We start from the raw sequence: 15,415 nt of genomic DNA on the forward strand, positions 1-15,415 counted from the left end.
CCTCATTAACATAAAAATGTTCTTCCAGTGTATTTTCCCTCACCGCCTCTTAAATTCATACCTTCCATACATAGCTTCCTGCTTACTCGTTGAATTTTACTGTTCGTCACCTCGACATTAATGCAAGCAATAGTTGTCGACCGAGACACCTCAACCCCAAAAGTCTGTCTTTAAAGCCAATTGTATTTTGTTGTTTTTGCGTTACTTTTTATTTCCATGTTTTGAATACATTGTTGTCTAACAAGTGCCGCTGCCGCCGCAACTGCTGCCGCCAGCAAATCGTACAAAAACACGCTTCACAAAAATCATTTTTTTTCATTCATTCATTCAATCTGTCATTCATTCATTTCATCATCTTAATAGGCAGAGAACATTGATTGACACTACCCTTAAAGTACCTCGTGGCAACAACCACGTGATATTTTTCCAACCACCATTTCATGCATATTATGGTCATAGGAATTACTGTTGCGTTGCCTGTAGACAAGCAGGAACTCACAGTCATACACAGATACATACATACTTACACTTTAACCGCCATGCGAATAACTCCCAGACGTAATCATCAGCGGCCCTACGTCGAGTAAACTTAGACCTCTTTTTTGAATATTATTATTATATTTTTTGTTGTTGTTGGTTCCACTACTTGCTTTGTTTGTTGAGTTTAAAGAATATGTCTTCATGTTTTGTTGGTATTTGAATGCATACTCTGTGTATCTGATATAGACATACCAATGGAAAATATTTACCCAAGGTAATACGTATATAAATACATAAACATATTGACATTTGTTATATAGATGTGTGTAAATATATCTTCATTAGAAGTAATTCTAAAAATTCCATTAAATAATCAACAACAATTTGTTTGAACTTTGCAGACAAATATTCTGTAGTAAAGGACTGTGGTGCGTTTAGGCAATTATTATTTCTTTGAATTATGGTTATGTATACGCCATAGTGGTTGGAGTATTAATATCACTTATACGACATGTATGCAAAATGACATGAGGTTCAAAAAGTGTACAGGAGTTACAACGTGTTTTCGTATTCTGTGTAATCGCTAGGAAATTGGAAGCATAGAGGCTTCTGTCTAATTTACATTGATCATGGACATAAGAGAATATATATATTTTTTTTAATTTTAGAGAGTAATTTCATTTTTATACCCTCCACCATAATATGGAGGGTATAATTAAATTTGTCATTCCGTTTGTAACACATCGAAATATTCATCGGAGACCCCATAAAGTATGTATATGCTTGATCAGGGTAAAATTCTAAGTCGATATAACCATGTCCGTCTGTCCGTCCGTCTGTTGAAATCAAGATAGAGCTTTGTAGTTTGGTATAGAAGTTTCCATTCCAGGATATTTGGTATTGCAAATGGTCTATATCGGTCCACGTTTTGATATATCCCCCATAGAACGGTATTACCCGATTTTCGGTATTTTGAAGGTTTTAGCTTGATTATCCCATCGAAATGGCTGAAATTTGATACTTTATCTTCGTTGGGGGTATAAAATTTTCCCCCGGAAATTGTTTGGCATAGGTCCACTCCTTCGTATAGCCCCCATAGAACAGTACCTTCCGATATTCGGTATTTTGAAGGTTGCGGCCTCAATATTCCTCGGAAATGGCTGAAATTTGGTTTTTAGCCTTCGTTGGGGGTATACAACTTTTCTTTAGAATTTTGTCGGTATAGGTCCACACCTTCATATAGCCCTCATGGAACGTTACCTCCCGATTTTCAGTATTCTGAAGTTTAGCCACATTGTTTTTCCGAAATGGCAGAAATTTTGTATTTAGTCTTCTTCATAAACAAAAGAAAACTTATTGTTCCATTTTACTTCATTACAATTCGTGGTGGAGGGTATGACAAGTTCGGACCGGCCGAACGTAACGCCGTTCTTACTTGTTGAAGAATATAATTAATCATAAAATACTCTGAACTAAAACGGAATAATTATTTTCTTTCCTCCACAATTTTAGGCGGAGATATTTTGTGACCACTGTTACCTAAATATGGTAAAAAGGCATAAAACAAGTAAAAAAGTATCAGTCGGCTTTGCCGACAGAGATATACCCTCAGCCTATGTGAATAGAAATATTCATCTACGGACAAGTCGAATGCATTTAGGGTCTTTCCGGAAATTTGGAACTTGAATTTGAACTTGCCGATAGAAATGTGGATTAGGACAGAAATTCACAAGTGTTGATGAGAAGGTATTTGAAGGAATGGACCGACATAGTCTATTATGAAAGTGGATCTTATTTTGGGAGTCATATATTTTCGATAGATATCGCGCCCACTAGTCATTTCAGTTGGATCATCGTACAACTTTTGGACCAGTATGGACTTGACCAAGGAAAACATAATATCGCTGTAAACAGGACCACATCTAACAGCATCGGTATACATTTCCAAAGGATATTCAAACAGACCCTAAACTGTCACGGTGCTCTTGAAGCAAATTTAAATGGAAGGTGCTTACACCTCGGAAGTTTTTGCGGATTCTGAAACTACAATGTTCATAGATGAGAAAAATCAAAAAACTAAAAAAATCGCCGGAGCGCTTTTTTTATTTAAAAGTTCAAGTTGGTATTTTTAAGGGTTGTTTAGGTTTTCACGATTTTGCTTGTAAACCGCAGGTCTTATTGAAATCGGACTAAAGAAGGTGTTGTAGCCAAGAAAATTCTCTATAAGATTGACCTTTCTGGTATTTCCGTTTTACCGTTATTGAGATATATGAATTCAAATTGGGTCAATACATTGACTCTATCGCTTCCTTATAAAACAATGTCAGTCATGGTGCGCCTTAACTAACTTTAAGTGAAAACCGCATACACCTGGGAAGTTTTTGCTGATTTTGAAACAGCAATGTTCATAGGTGAGAAAAATCCAAAAACAAGAAAAAAATCATTGGAGAGATTTTTAAATAAATCGCGATCAAAATTCACATTTTTAGGATTTTTTTAGGTTTTCGCGATTTTGCTTGTAAACCGCAAGTCCTATCGAAATATGTTGTAGCAGTGATAATTTCCTACAAGATTGGCTTATTAATATTTTCCTAGGTTTTACCATTTTTGAGATATAGAGGTTCAGATCAAACTTTTCGTTTTTTTCTTAGGTCTTCAGGGTTAACTTGAAAACTGCAAATCCTATCAAAATGAGAATAAAGAAAACATTGAAGCAGAGAAAATTCTCTACAAGATGTTGTAATTATACCCTACACCACTATGTGGGGAGGGTATTATAAGTTGGTTTTGGCCAACAAGTTTGTAACGCATCGAAATAATGGTCGTAGACCCATACTTATATATACCAAAATGAATGTCTCGACGAGCTGAGTCGATCTGGCTATGTGTGTCCGTCCGTCCGTCTGTCCATCTAAACATTGTAATCACGCTACAGGTCGCAATTTTGATCGGATCGTCACGAAATTTTGGATATTGATGGGGGTCCCGGAGGGGAAGAAGTCTATTGATTTTGGTGATGGTCGGTTAATATTTAGGGGTCGGAAAGGGCAAAAAACATAGGTGGATAAAAAGACAACGTTTTTTTCCAAAGCGAATATCTCGGCTTCTATATGGGGTATACCAAAAGCAAAACCTGACAAAGAAAGTAGAAAATATATCCTTTCTAATGATGTAAAGTTTGGTGCTCGTAGGTGACCATTTTTGCGATTTTAATTATATTGACGAATATCACAGCTTTGGTTGGAAACTTTCCAGAAGCTAAGCCTGACTATGAAAGTAGAAGATCCCGTCTTTACAATGATGTAAACTAGGTCGGCGTAGGTAACCAAATAACGGAGATATCGCAGTAGTCGATCCATTTTTTTGGAAATCACGCTACAGGTCCCAATTTTGATCGAATCGTCACGAAATTTGAGGGTTAATGGGGGTCTCACAGAGGAAGAAGCCTATTGATTTTGGTGATGATCGGATAATAGTTAAGGATCGGAATGGGCAAAAACTTATTTGGAGAAAGATCAACGTTTTATTTCAAAGCCAATATCTCTGTTTCTTTAAGTGGTATATCAAAAGCAAAACCTGGTAAGGAAAGTAGAAAATATCACCTTTACCTTTGATTTTGATGATGTTCAGGGGTCGGAATGGGCAAACACTTATTTGGAGAAAGGTCAACGTTTTATTTCAAAGCCAATATCTGTGTTTCTTTAAGAGGTATATCAAAAGCAAAACCTGGCAAGGAAAGTAGAAAATATCACATTTACAACGATGTATCGTAGCTGCTCAAACAACAGAGATATCGCAATAGTCGGTAATACATCCCATTTTCCGATTTTTTTGTAATCACGCTACAAACAACAGATATATCGCAATAGTCGGTCACGAAATTTTGGTTGCTTATGGGTGTCCCAGAGAGAAAGAGCCATATTATTTTTGGTGGTAGTCGGATTATATTCCCTAAAAGAAATGTTTACCAGTGAAAAGCTTATGCACAGGGGTAGTGGTGTAGGGGTAGTGGTGTAGGGTATCACATGGTCGGCGCCATCCCGACTATAGCCTTTGCTCACTTGTTTTTTCCTAGGCTGTACCATTTTTGACAAATATAAGTTTAATATGAGAATTTGCCGTCATTACATTGTTTTATAAGGAGGCGATACAGTCAATACATTGTCCCAATTTGAACTTATATATCTCAATAACGGTAAAATTTACGAAAATTCCATAAAGGTTAATCTTGTAGAGAATTTGCATAGGTACAACATCTGTCTTAGTCTGATTTAGGTAGGATTAGCGGTTTTCAAGCTAAATCGTTAAAACATAAACAACCCTTTATAATTCCATTTTGAATCGCGATTTATTTAAAAAGCGCTCCGGCGATTTTTTAGTTTTTTGATTTTTCTCATCTATGAACACTGTAGTTTCAGAATCCGCAAAAACTTCCGAGGTGTAAGCACCTTCCATTTAAATTTGCTTCAAGAGCACCGTGCTGCACTTACACACAAATCTTGAACTTTTGTGGCGGAGGTACCTTAAGGAGAGAACCGGTATAGGCTATTGTAGGATTTAAAATAAATTTGAACAAAATATAGTGCATACAATTTTAGCGACATTTTTTAAATATTGGGAGAAGTACTGGAAGTTGTGAACCGGTATCGCCCATCTTTGAAATGAAATTAAGTTTGGACAAAACATGACGAAGGCCAAATTTTGGACCAAATCGGTTGATCAAAGCGAGAGTTATCGTGCTTTACAGCCACTACATATGGTGTCATAGGGGTTTTTTATACCTCTCGGTCTGTTTTTTTTTTTCTAAAAGTATGGAGTTGCCCCTGAGAAAGCTTTTACCATCGTAATGGAGGCAGCGAATACAAGTTGCTTCAACAAAAATCGAAGTGATTCGAGAGCAGGTCTTAAAGTAAACATATCCGAAATTATGTGTGGGAGGTACCCAAGGAGTAGACAAATATAGCCCATATTCGAAACTGATCTATATCCTGTAGATATATTAGGATGTGTAAAGTATGGAACAAATCGGTCACTCCCTTCAAGAGTTATCATACGCACAATTTTTCCGAACATTTTTGAACTTTTATGAGAGTGGTACCTGAAGGCGTGGACTGATATGGCTTAGAACTTGATTTAGCTTTATTACGATTGCCATATTTTGGATCGAATCAGTTTATCTGTTCGAGAGCTACCGCGCGCTCCATCCACAACACATGGTGCCACAGCTTTCAGGCCATTTTCTCAGGACTTGCCCCTGAAAAAACTTGCACCGTCGTAATGGGGGTAGCGAATACAAGTTGTTACAACAAAAATAAAAAGGATTCGAGAGGAGATCTTTAACTGCACTTAAATTTTGTGTGAGAGGTACCCGAAGAAGTGGACCGATATTCCATATTCGAACTTGATCTATGCCTGTTAGAAATATTACGATGTGCACAGTATTGATCAAAACTTTCCCCCAGATATATGCCGATATATAGCTCCCATAGAACGGTACCTCCGGATTTTCGGTATTTTGAAATGGCTGAAATTTGATATTTGGTCTTCATTTGGGGTATTTAAAGTTCGTTATGAAATTTGTTTGTATAGATCCACGCCGTCATATAGCCCCCCCATAGAACGTACCTATCGATTTTCGGTGTTTGAAGGTTGTGGCCTCAATATTCCTCAGAATTTTTGAAATTTGGTATTTAGTCTTCAGTTGGAGTATAAAACTTTCCCCCAGAAAGTTGTCGGTATAGGTCCATGCCTTTGTATAGCCCCCATAGAACGGTACGTCCCTATTTCCGATATTTTGAAGGTTACAGCCTCAATATTCCACCGAAATGGCTGCAATTTAGTATTTAGTCTTCATTTGAGGTATAAAACGTTCCATATGAAATTTTCGGTATGGGTCTACTTCTTCAAATAGCCCCCATAGAACGGTACCTCCCGATTTTCGGTATTTTGAAGGTTAGCATTATTATAACATCGAAATGGCTGAAAGTTGGTACTTACTCTTCATTAAGGGTATACAACTTTCTCTCAGAAATTTGTCGGTATAGGTCCACGCCTTCATATAGACCCCATAGAACAGTACCTCCCGATTTTCGGTATTTTGAAGGTTGTGGCCACAGCCACCCACCGAAATGACTGAAATTTGGTATTTAGTCTTTGTTGGATGTAAAAACATTTCTGACTAAAATTCTTTGGTATAGGCCCACGTTTCGATATAGCCTCCATAGAATGGGACCTCCCGTATTTCGCATTTCTAAAGGCTGTGACGTCAGTATCCCATCGAAAAGCTGAAATTTGTTATTTGGTCTTCCATGTGGTTACAAAATATTCCAGAATATAATTATCAATATAGGTCCGCGGGTTCCTATATCCCCGAACTTGAATTGAAACCTCCAGCAGCCCTTAAACTGCAATTTTCCGGAATTTTGTGTGAGAGGTATCCGAAGGAATTGGCATATATAGCAGATTTTTGAACCTGATTTATGTCTCGTAGAAATATAACGATGTGCAAAGTATGGATCAAATCAGTTACTACCTTCGAGAGTTATCGTGTACATCATTTTAGTGAAAAGTGTTGAACTTTTGTGGGGTTGGTACCTAAGAGAGTGGACCGATATTGCTCATTTTTTTGAACTTAAACTAAGTTCGGACAAAATATTAAGATGGCCAAATTTTGGACCCAATCTGCAGATTAGTTCGTGAGCTGCAGAGGCTATTTTCTCACGGAGTATGGTCTTGCCCCTGATAAAACTTGTACTGCCGTAATGGGGGCAGCAAATACAAGTTTCTATAACAAAAATCAAAACTATTCGAGAGCAGATCCTAAGCTAAACTTTTCCGAAATTTTATGTGGGAGGTGACCGAAGCAGTGGACCGACGGAGTCCATATTGGAACCTTATCTATGTCTGGCAGAAATTTCATGATGTGTAAAGTATAGACCAAATCGGTTACTAGCTTTAAGAGTTATAATTTGCACAATTTTTCCGAACTTTTGTGGGGGAGGTACCTGAAGAAGTGGACCGATATGACCCATCTTCGATGAGGCACGTTTTGCTTGTATGAAAGTGTATATACCTTGGTTAGCATAAATGCTGAGGGTATACAAATGGTTTAAACCCCAAATATGTTTGAACAAAATGCGTTTCAGATTTAGCTTTGTGCGTCCGTCCGTCTACCTGGCTGGCTGGTGCAACGATAACTCTCTTTAGTATCAAGCGATTTAAGCAAAACATAGATCAAGTTCACTACTTTGGGTACCTACCAACCAACATTTTAAAATGTTTACCAAAATCGATGTCACGGATCGCTGTCAAAATTAGGTTCAAAACTTTTGTTCTGTAATATAGTTTAATACCACTTCGCGGATCGTGTCAGAGAGGCAAATACTTCCTGAAATATTGACCACGAGATTTCCCAAAACTAAGGGTCACTCTTTCATACACATTTGGCCCTATAGTTTCAGATTGTACTGATTGGGTCTATCAGTGGAATTATTACGCTCACTGTTTATGATATTGTTACCGAATTAGGTTTTACTTAACTCCGTGTAGAGGTTGTTGTGTTTCAGATACGATTTGTAGCAAATAAAATTCGAGTTACGATTTTACAATGATTTATTTACGTTACTTCACACATGACTTTACTTCTTTTCTAAGCACACAACTTAAATCTACTAAGCGCACAGCTTTTTCGGCTTGAGTTTATCTTGCTGTAGGCTATTAGTATCAGCCGTACAAATTCGATTGATAAAGATTTAGGTCTCCACTTTGAGATCCTTGAAATACTAAATTATAACAACACTTGTTCACCCTCCAAGTCAATATTATTTATTATTGACTCGATTTATATGTTTTCAAAACAGAAAGTTTAAAGTTGTAGAGCCAATATTTTATTAAAATCAGTCATTGCTTAACTTTATTCTCTTTTATATTATTTCAGGTATGTACGGGAATCATTGTAAACATCGGTAAGTACTAGTATTAGCTCTGACTCTTACAGCCTGTTTCTATATGTCGAAACGAAAATGTGTGCGAATAAAACACACCAAAACTTTAGTTTTCGAAATATTATTACCTTTGATTTTGCTTCAAAATAACAACAAATTTGAAAACACACACAGGAGTTTGGTAATATTTCGTACACATTCATTTTCTTATCGACGTATAGAGACAGACTGTTAATATTAAATACATATCACAAATATTTTTGAAAATTTAATATGGTTGACGCCAAGGTTTACCTTTTTAAAATACGCGACTTGTGATTATATATTATAAAAAATAAATATTTTTGGATAAAATTAAATGTTTTTGGACGTGGCAAAAAATATTGTAACTAAAAAAGTATCAGTCAGCTTTGCCGACAGAAATATACCCTCATCCTGTGTATATTGAAACAATTTTTTCTCAAAAAACGTATGTATTTAGGGGGTTTTAAAAATGTTGGGCGTATGAACCGACAAAAATGTTGATTAGGATTAAAGATCAAAAGTTTTGCGGAGGAGATACCTTAAGGAATGGATCGACCTTGACTATTATGGAAGTGGATCTCCAGCCACTACATATGGTGCCATAGGGGGTTTTTACAAGCATCGAGCTGTTTGCTCAAGAAATATGGACCTGCCCCTGAAAAAAATTTTACCATTGTAATTGAGGTAGCGAATGCAAATCGCTTCAACAAAAATCAAAGTGATTCGATTGCAGGTCTTAAAGTGAACTTATCCGAAATTTTTGTGGGAGGTACCGGATGAAGTGAACAAATATAGTCCATATTTGAAACTGATCTATATCTTGTAGATATATTAGGATGTGTAAAGTATGTACCAATTCGGCCACTCCTGAAGAGTTACCGTACGAACAAATTTCCCGAACATTTTTGAACTTTTGTGGGGGAGGTACCTGAAGGAGGACCGATATGGCTTATCTTCGAACATAAAGTATGTTTGGACAAAATATTACTAAGGCCATATTTTGGACCGAATCGGCAGTTTCGTTCGAGAGTTATCCTGCGCTCCAACCACCTCAAACGGTGTCATGGTTTTTTTTTTTTGCAACTTTCAGGCTATTTTCTCAAGAAGTATGGACTTGCCCCTAATGAAACTTTTACCATCGTAATTGAGGAAGCGAATGCAAGTTGCTTCAACAAAAATCAAAGTGATTCGATAGCAGGTCCTAAACTGAACTTATCCGAAATTTTGTGTGAGAGGTACCAGAAGGAGTAGACCGATTGAGTCCATATTGGAACCACATCTAAGTCTGGTAGACATTTCACGATTTGCAAAGTATGGACCAAATCGGTTACTCCCTTCAAGAGTTATCGTACGAATTTTCCGAACATTTTCGAACTTTTGTGTGGGAGGTACCGGAAGGAGTGGACCGATATAACCCATCTTCGAACTTAAACTAAGTTTGGACAAAATATTACGAAAGCCAAATTTTGGACCGAATCGGTTGATCCGTTCGAGAGTTATCGTGCGCTCCAGCCAGCCAGGCGGACTCAAAATTGTCTGAAACACATTTCGTCCAAACATACTTGGGGTCTAAAACCATTATTTCGATGAGGCACATTTTTCCCGTATGAAAGTGCATATACCTTAGTTAGCATAAATGGTGAGGGTATAACAAGTAAAAACGTATCGGTCGGCTTGGCCAACAGACATAAACCCTCAGCCTCAGACCTAAAGAAAATAAGTAACTCACAAAACTTCTACCGTCTATGTAATACGATATAAAACGTTTTGATAGAATCGGTTTCTCCCTTCAAAGGTTATCTTACCTACTACCCAGTTTAGTTGGTGCCGCCAGGCTTTTTGGAGCTTTTGGACCATTATCTCAAGAAGTAAGGACTTGTCCCCGAAAAAATATGTACCGTCGTAATGGGGAAAGCGAATACAATTTGTTACAAAAAATCAAAAGGATTCGTTTGGACCGATTCGTTCTAGAGTTTTTGTGCGCTCCAACCGCTACACATAGTGCCATAAGGGGATTTTTATAGCTTTCGGACCATTTTTTCAGGAAGTATGGACTTGCCCCTGAAAAAACATATACTGTCGTATACTGGGGACAACAAATACAAGTTGCTACAAAAAAAGCAAAACGATCCGATCCTAAATTTTGTGTGGGAAGTAGCGAAAAGTTTTGAACTTTTGTGGATGAGGTACATTTTTAGAACATTATATTAAATCAATCGAAATGGCAAGAAATTCATTTTCCAAATATAAGAAAACGCTAACCAGCCATGACATAAGCCTTTCAACGAAAATACGTTTTGTCAGATGCTACATATGGTCAGTATTATTATACTCTGCAGAAACTTGGACGATAAAATTAGCCGACGAAGAACGACTAAATTCTTTTGAAATGTGGATTTATCGTCGTATTCTAAAAATCCGCTGGACTAACCACGTTTCAAATGAAGAAGTACTACGACGGATGAATGTGGAACGACAAATAACACGCGATGTAAAAGCCGAAAAACATATTATCTGGGTCATATAATGCGCAATGAAAAATATAAGCTCCTCCAAGCCATTATCCAAACCACAATAAATGGAAGAAGACCAAGAGGCAGAAAAGAAACATCATGGATAAGAAATATTCAAGAATGGACGGGACTGCAAGACGAAAGAAACCTCCTGAATGCTGCCAAGAATCGAAACCTATCTATAATGGAATTAAAAATGTAATTAAATTGTTAACAATGTAAAACATAATTGTATGATCGCTAACACCCGAATACGGGTTGGCAAATAAAGAAGAAGAAGATATTAAATCAAAAGGATTTCCAAATGGGACATAAAATTAAAATAAAGTTTAAGTAAATATTACAACACCTAAAACGCATATAAACCGCGTAATAGTGAAAACGACATCATGTACATCCGATTTTCCTAAACAGAGAATGAATCCCTTTTATTTGATATACAATTAGTGAAATTCTATTTGGAGACCACGATGTAGCATCAGTTGCATATTACGGTGCAACAACAGTAAAATGCCCATAATTTCCACGAAGTACATTTACATTTTAAGCGCATCCGATTTCAATGATGATCGTTAAAATTACATCATTATATGTCGTTTCAGTGCGATCCATCAAGAACCGTGAATGCAGAATCGCACCCCGTTTTTAGAAAAAAAAACTAATACATATATCTCCGGATTCACGAAAGTTTTTAAATGTCTGTTTTCGCACATTTTAAACAGGCATTTACACGCAGAGAAAAAATATTGTTGGAACAATCATATTCTAAGAGCAAAATAGTGTATTTTAAAATTCTTAAAATATGTATTGTTGGCGCAACAATATATTTTGTGTCATCATGTTTCCTAATAAAAAATATATGGTTGAAACAACAATATATGTTTTCAGATTTTTAAAATACACTATTTTGCTCTTAGAATATGATTGTTCCAACAATATCTCTTCTCTGTGTGTAGAAATGACACATCTAAAACGCGTCTCAATACGAGATATTTTCAAAAACATTTTTTGCAGATTTTCGTGGTCTATTTGATACAGAACGCAAAAAAATTAAATTTACGCGTGTTTCAACGGAAATAGAATGACATTTGTAAATTTTTAATTTAAAAAACAGGTTTTTTTAGAAAAATTTACGAAGAAAAATTTCGACTTTGGGCGCAAGTTATACAAGTTATACATAAAAAATGCGATATCGCGAGCAATACAATGACATAATAAGCTCTTAAATAAATCCGTATGCGCGTTCCGATTACAGCAAATATTCCAGAAACACCATTTTTCAGTCTTCAAAATGTCAGCATCCGTTTGAGATACATACAGTGGATATATTAAAAAATCATACTTTAGAACCCTCAACTCTGAAGTGTATTCTTTAACTTCTTCTTTGAACATAAAGTTCTACATTGTGTTGCAAAGCCACTACTTGGAAATTAACACAAAAAACTCGTTTGAACGCATTATTCCTATTTTTTACATGAATACGACCACAGCTCCTCTCTTATTATTTTTATTTATTTTTCCGAAATGTGTTCAAAAGTTATGGTATAGTATAACTGTTCGCGAGTTACAATACAACATAAGTAAATTTTCTACAAAAAAGTCGATATATATTTTTTTCTGTATTATGTAATATTAAATATTGAATGCATTCAAATATTATAACTCATACATCCCGATATCTGTACAAAAGTTGGCTATGTTATGCCTAACTACAATATTATCGTTCATAGGCGCCATTGAAATACTGAACTCAATATATGCACGTACAAAATTTACATATATTCAGTTTCGACTATACGTCATACATAGCCAAACAAATTGAAATCTGTTAAAAAATATATTTTATATTCCTGACGTGATGTCCTGGCTGGTTGCCTGCATTCATGGCCATACACCCAAAGAACGACAACGATTTGACACAAATTCAATCAATCTTCTTAGAATATTTAATACAATTTACACAAGTTTCATGTTTCTGTTAATGCCTTTGTGTGCACGTGCCTGTGTGAGAATATTTGTATATGTATGTATAAGTATGAAATAGATTTTAATGGTACTAGAAATTTTGTATAACATGTTAAAGAAGTGAAAGATTAGGTTTTTGGTTTTCATAAAATGCAAACAAAAAAACTTATGTTCTTCAAATTGTCTCAATTTCATATACAAAGTAAATTTTATGGTATTTTCCTCCCATAAACTTAACAACAATGTAGCGGGTAGTCTCCCGGGTTGGCTGGAACTCTGTGAAAGAGTAAAGTAGTTGTGCATTTGAACATAATATGATTGCTGCACAGTAAGGGAAGTGATGCAACATTTGTGTAGTTAAAGTTTATGTGTAGTAAGTAGTTTTTTCAATTCAATATTATTGTAGTTTTGGAACATCATTTACGAGAAATTTTTCTACATACCTGGGAGCGTATGATGTGTATCAACGCGTATACGCCACAGTGTATTTTTAAGGATTTTTATGTCTTTTTTCAAATGGGTTTCCATGAACCAGAAGAATACTACGGAACGTGGAGTTTAAATGAAACTTCTTAAGGACTTCCTGGATTGGTCATAAGGTTTCCTAGACCTAGTTCGGTTGTCTCTGTGAAATCGTGAATGAGCGGAGCTTTCAATCTTCGTTTCATTGTGCAGGGCAGGAGCAGAGAATGTCCTCAACCGTATCCTCCTCTTTTTAATTGCCGAAGCTGAGGCAGTAGTCGTTGTGTGGAATACGTAGCGCCCAGGGATCGGTTAGCACCACAATTAGTGTTGCCAAGTTCCATCGATTTTGGCAAATCAGAAACATTGTACGTTTGATGTTGTGACCATGTCGATTTTGATATTTCACATCTTTCAGTCTTGTTCCATCTGATCTCTGCTGGTGATGGCTAGTATTTAATGATAGTCCCCCTTAACTACTTCCATTCGTTTTGCGACTGACGGCTTTGGGAGTTGGTTAAATGCGGATACTGCTAAATGAATGAGCGGAGCTTTCAATCTTCGTTTCATTGTGCAGGGCAGGAGCAGAGAATGTCCTCAACCGTATCCTCCTTTTTTTAATTGCCGAAGCTGAGGCAGTAGTCGTTGTGTGTAATACGTAGCGCCCAGGGATCGGTTAGCACCACAATTAGTGTTGCCAAGTTCCATCGATTTTGGCTAATCAGAAACATTGTACGTTTGATGTTGTAATGTGACCAAGTCGATTTTGATATTTCACATCTTTCAGTTTTGTTCCATCTGATCTCTGCTGGTGATGGCTAGTATTTAATGATAATCCCCCTTAACTACTTCCATTCGTTTTGCGACTGACGGCTTTGGGAGTTCGTTAGAGGCGGATACTGCTCTGGCTAGTTCGTCTGCTTTTTCGTTATCAACAAGTGCCTTATGACCTGGGATTAAAATAAACACTACTATAGTCAGACGCCCTTCTTTATATTTTTTCACTAGCATTGATGTGACAGAAAATCACTGCAGTCCTCAGGTAACTTTGTGGATGTAGCTATGTTTGCTTCTGCCTAGAAGACACTCGTGCCTACTCCACATTTCATCTTAGAGCCGTCTGTGTATAACTTGGTGTCGTGACCTGTCAGTCGTGATACGTTATTCCATTTTTTCGGCTTGCAAATTTTACTTCAGAAGGCTGATAAAAGGTCATCAGTACTAATTGGTTGTTGTTGGGTCTATTTCCGGTTCTAGTAATCAGACATCTTCGGTGGGATGTAACCACAAAGCTACTGGTGTTAGTTGAGTAGGTTTGGCAGGGCAGTAAAAAAGGTGCTGTGAGTCGTGCGGGCCTGTGCCCCATGCTGGGCAGATGTTTTGCACGTTGTTATCGATCCTTGCCCTATAGGAATTTAAACGGCTACACCATCCCAAGCGTAGTTGAATCAAAACTACTCTGGCAGCTGAGGCTCTTTAGTGACATTTTGACGGGTTTGAATATTTTCCCATCACATTGCACTTATATTCGCAGACCACACTGGCGCCGAATAGCTTACCACAGACCGACCTATCGCTTTATATGTGGTCAACAACGTTTCTTATCTGCACCCCAATTGATTCCTACTGAGGACTTTAGGACATTGTTCCTACATCTCAGCTTGTTATAGATAGAAGAGGTATGCGCGGATGACATGAACATGCTGTCGAATGTGACCCCTATAATCTTGGGGTAGTTTGTTGTCTGAATTCTGCTACTATTGACCATGACATTCAACTGTGTTCTCACCTCTGCCGTCCAGAGTGGCTGTAGGTTTAATGTCGGATATTTGGATATTCCAAATAGGAGATCAGCCTTTCACGAATGACATTAGGGAAGTTACCTGACGCCAATAATGTACAATCATCCACAGACGGTACGATCTCAATGCTGTATGGAGGGGGTGGAATACAGGAGAAGTTCTCCAAAAATGTGTAGATATAGGTCCATGTTTTGATATAACGCACATAGAACCATACCTCTCGATT

General features: G+C 37.0%; 2 protein-coding genes across 8 annotated transcripts in view; one reads left to right on the top strand and one right to left on the bottom strand.

Moving 5' to 3' along the window:
* ScsbetaG (Succinyl-coenzyme A synthetase beta subunit, GDP-forming) overlaps positions 1–15,415 on the bottom strand; it is a 279,380-nt gene that overhangs the window by 179,231 nt on the left and 84,734 nt on the right. The window lies entirely within an intron of this gene.
* Mnt overlaps positions 1–15,415 on the top strand; it is a 259,484-nt gene that overhangs the window by 53,807 nt on the left and 190,262 nt on the right. For 4 of the 6 annotated variants that reach the window (XM_073973146.1, XM_073973162.1, XM_073973147.1 and 1 more), the window contains one exon: positions 8,417–8,444. The exons of the other annotated variants lie outside the window; for them this stretch is intronic. The gene's annotated coding sequence lies outside the window, so the exon portion shown is untranslated. The remainder of the gene's footprint in view (positions 1–8,416; positions 8,445–15,415) is intronic. 6 annotated transcript variants of the gene reach the window in all.

This window comes from Musca autumnalis, unplaced genomic scaffold (assembly GCF_047663935.1).
Source record: "Musca autumnalis isolate F117 unplaced genomic scaffold, ASM4766393v1 scaffold_3, whole genome shotgun sequence".
Taxonomy (NCBI): Eukaryota; Metazoa; Arthropoda; class Insecta; order Diptera; family Muscidae; genus Musca; species Musca autumnalis.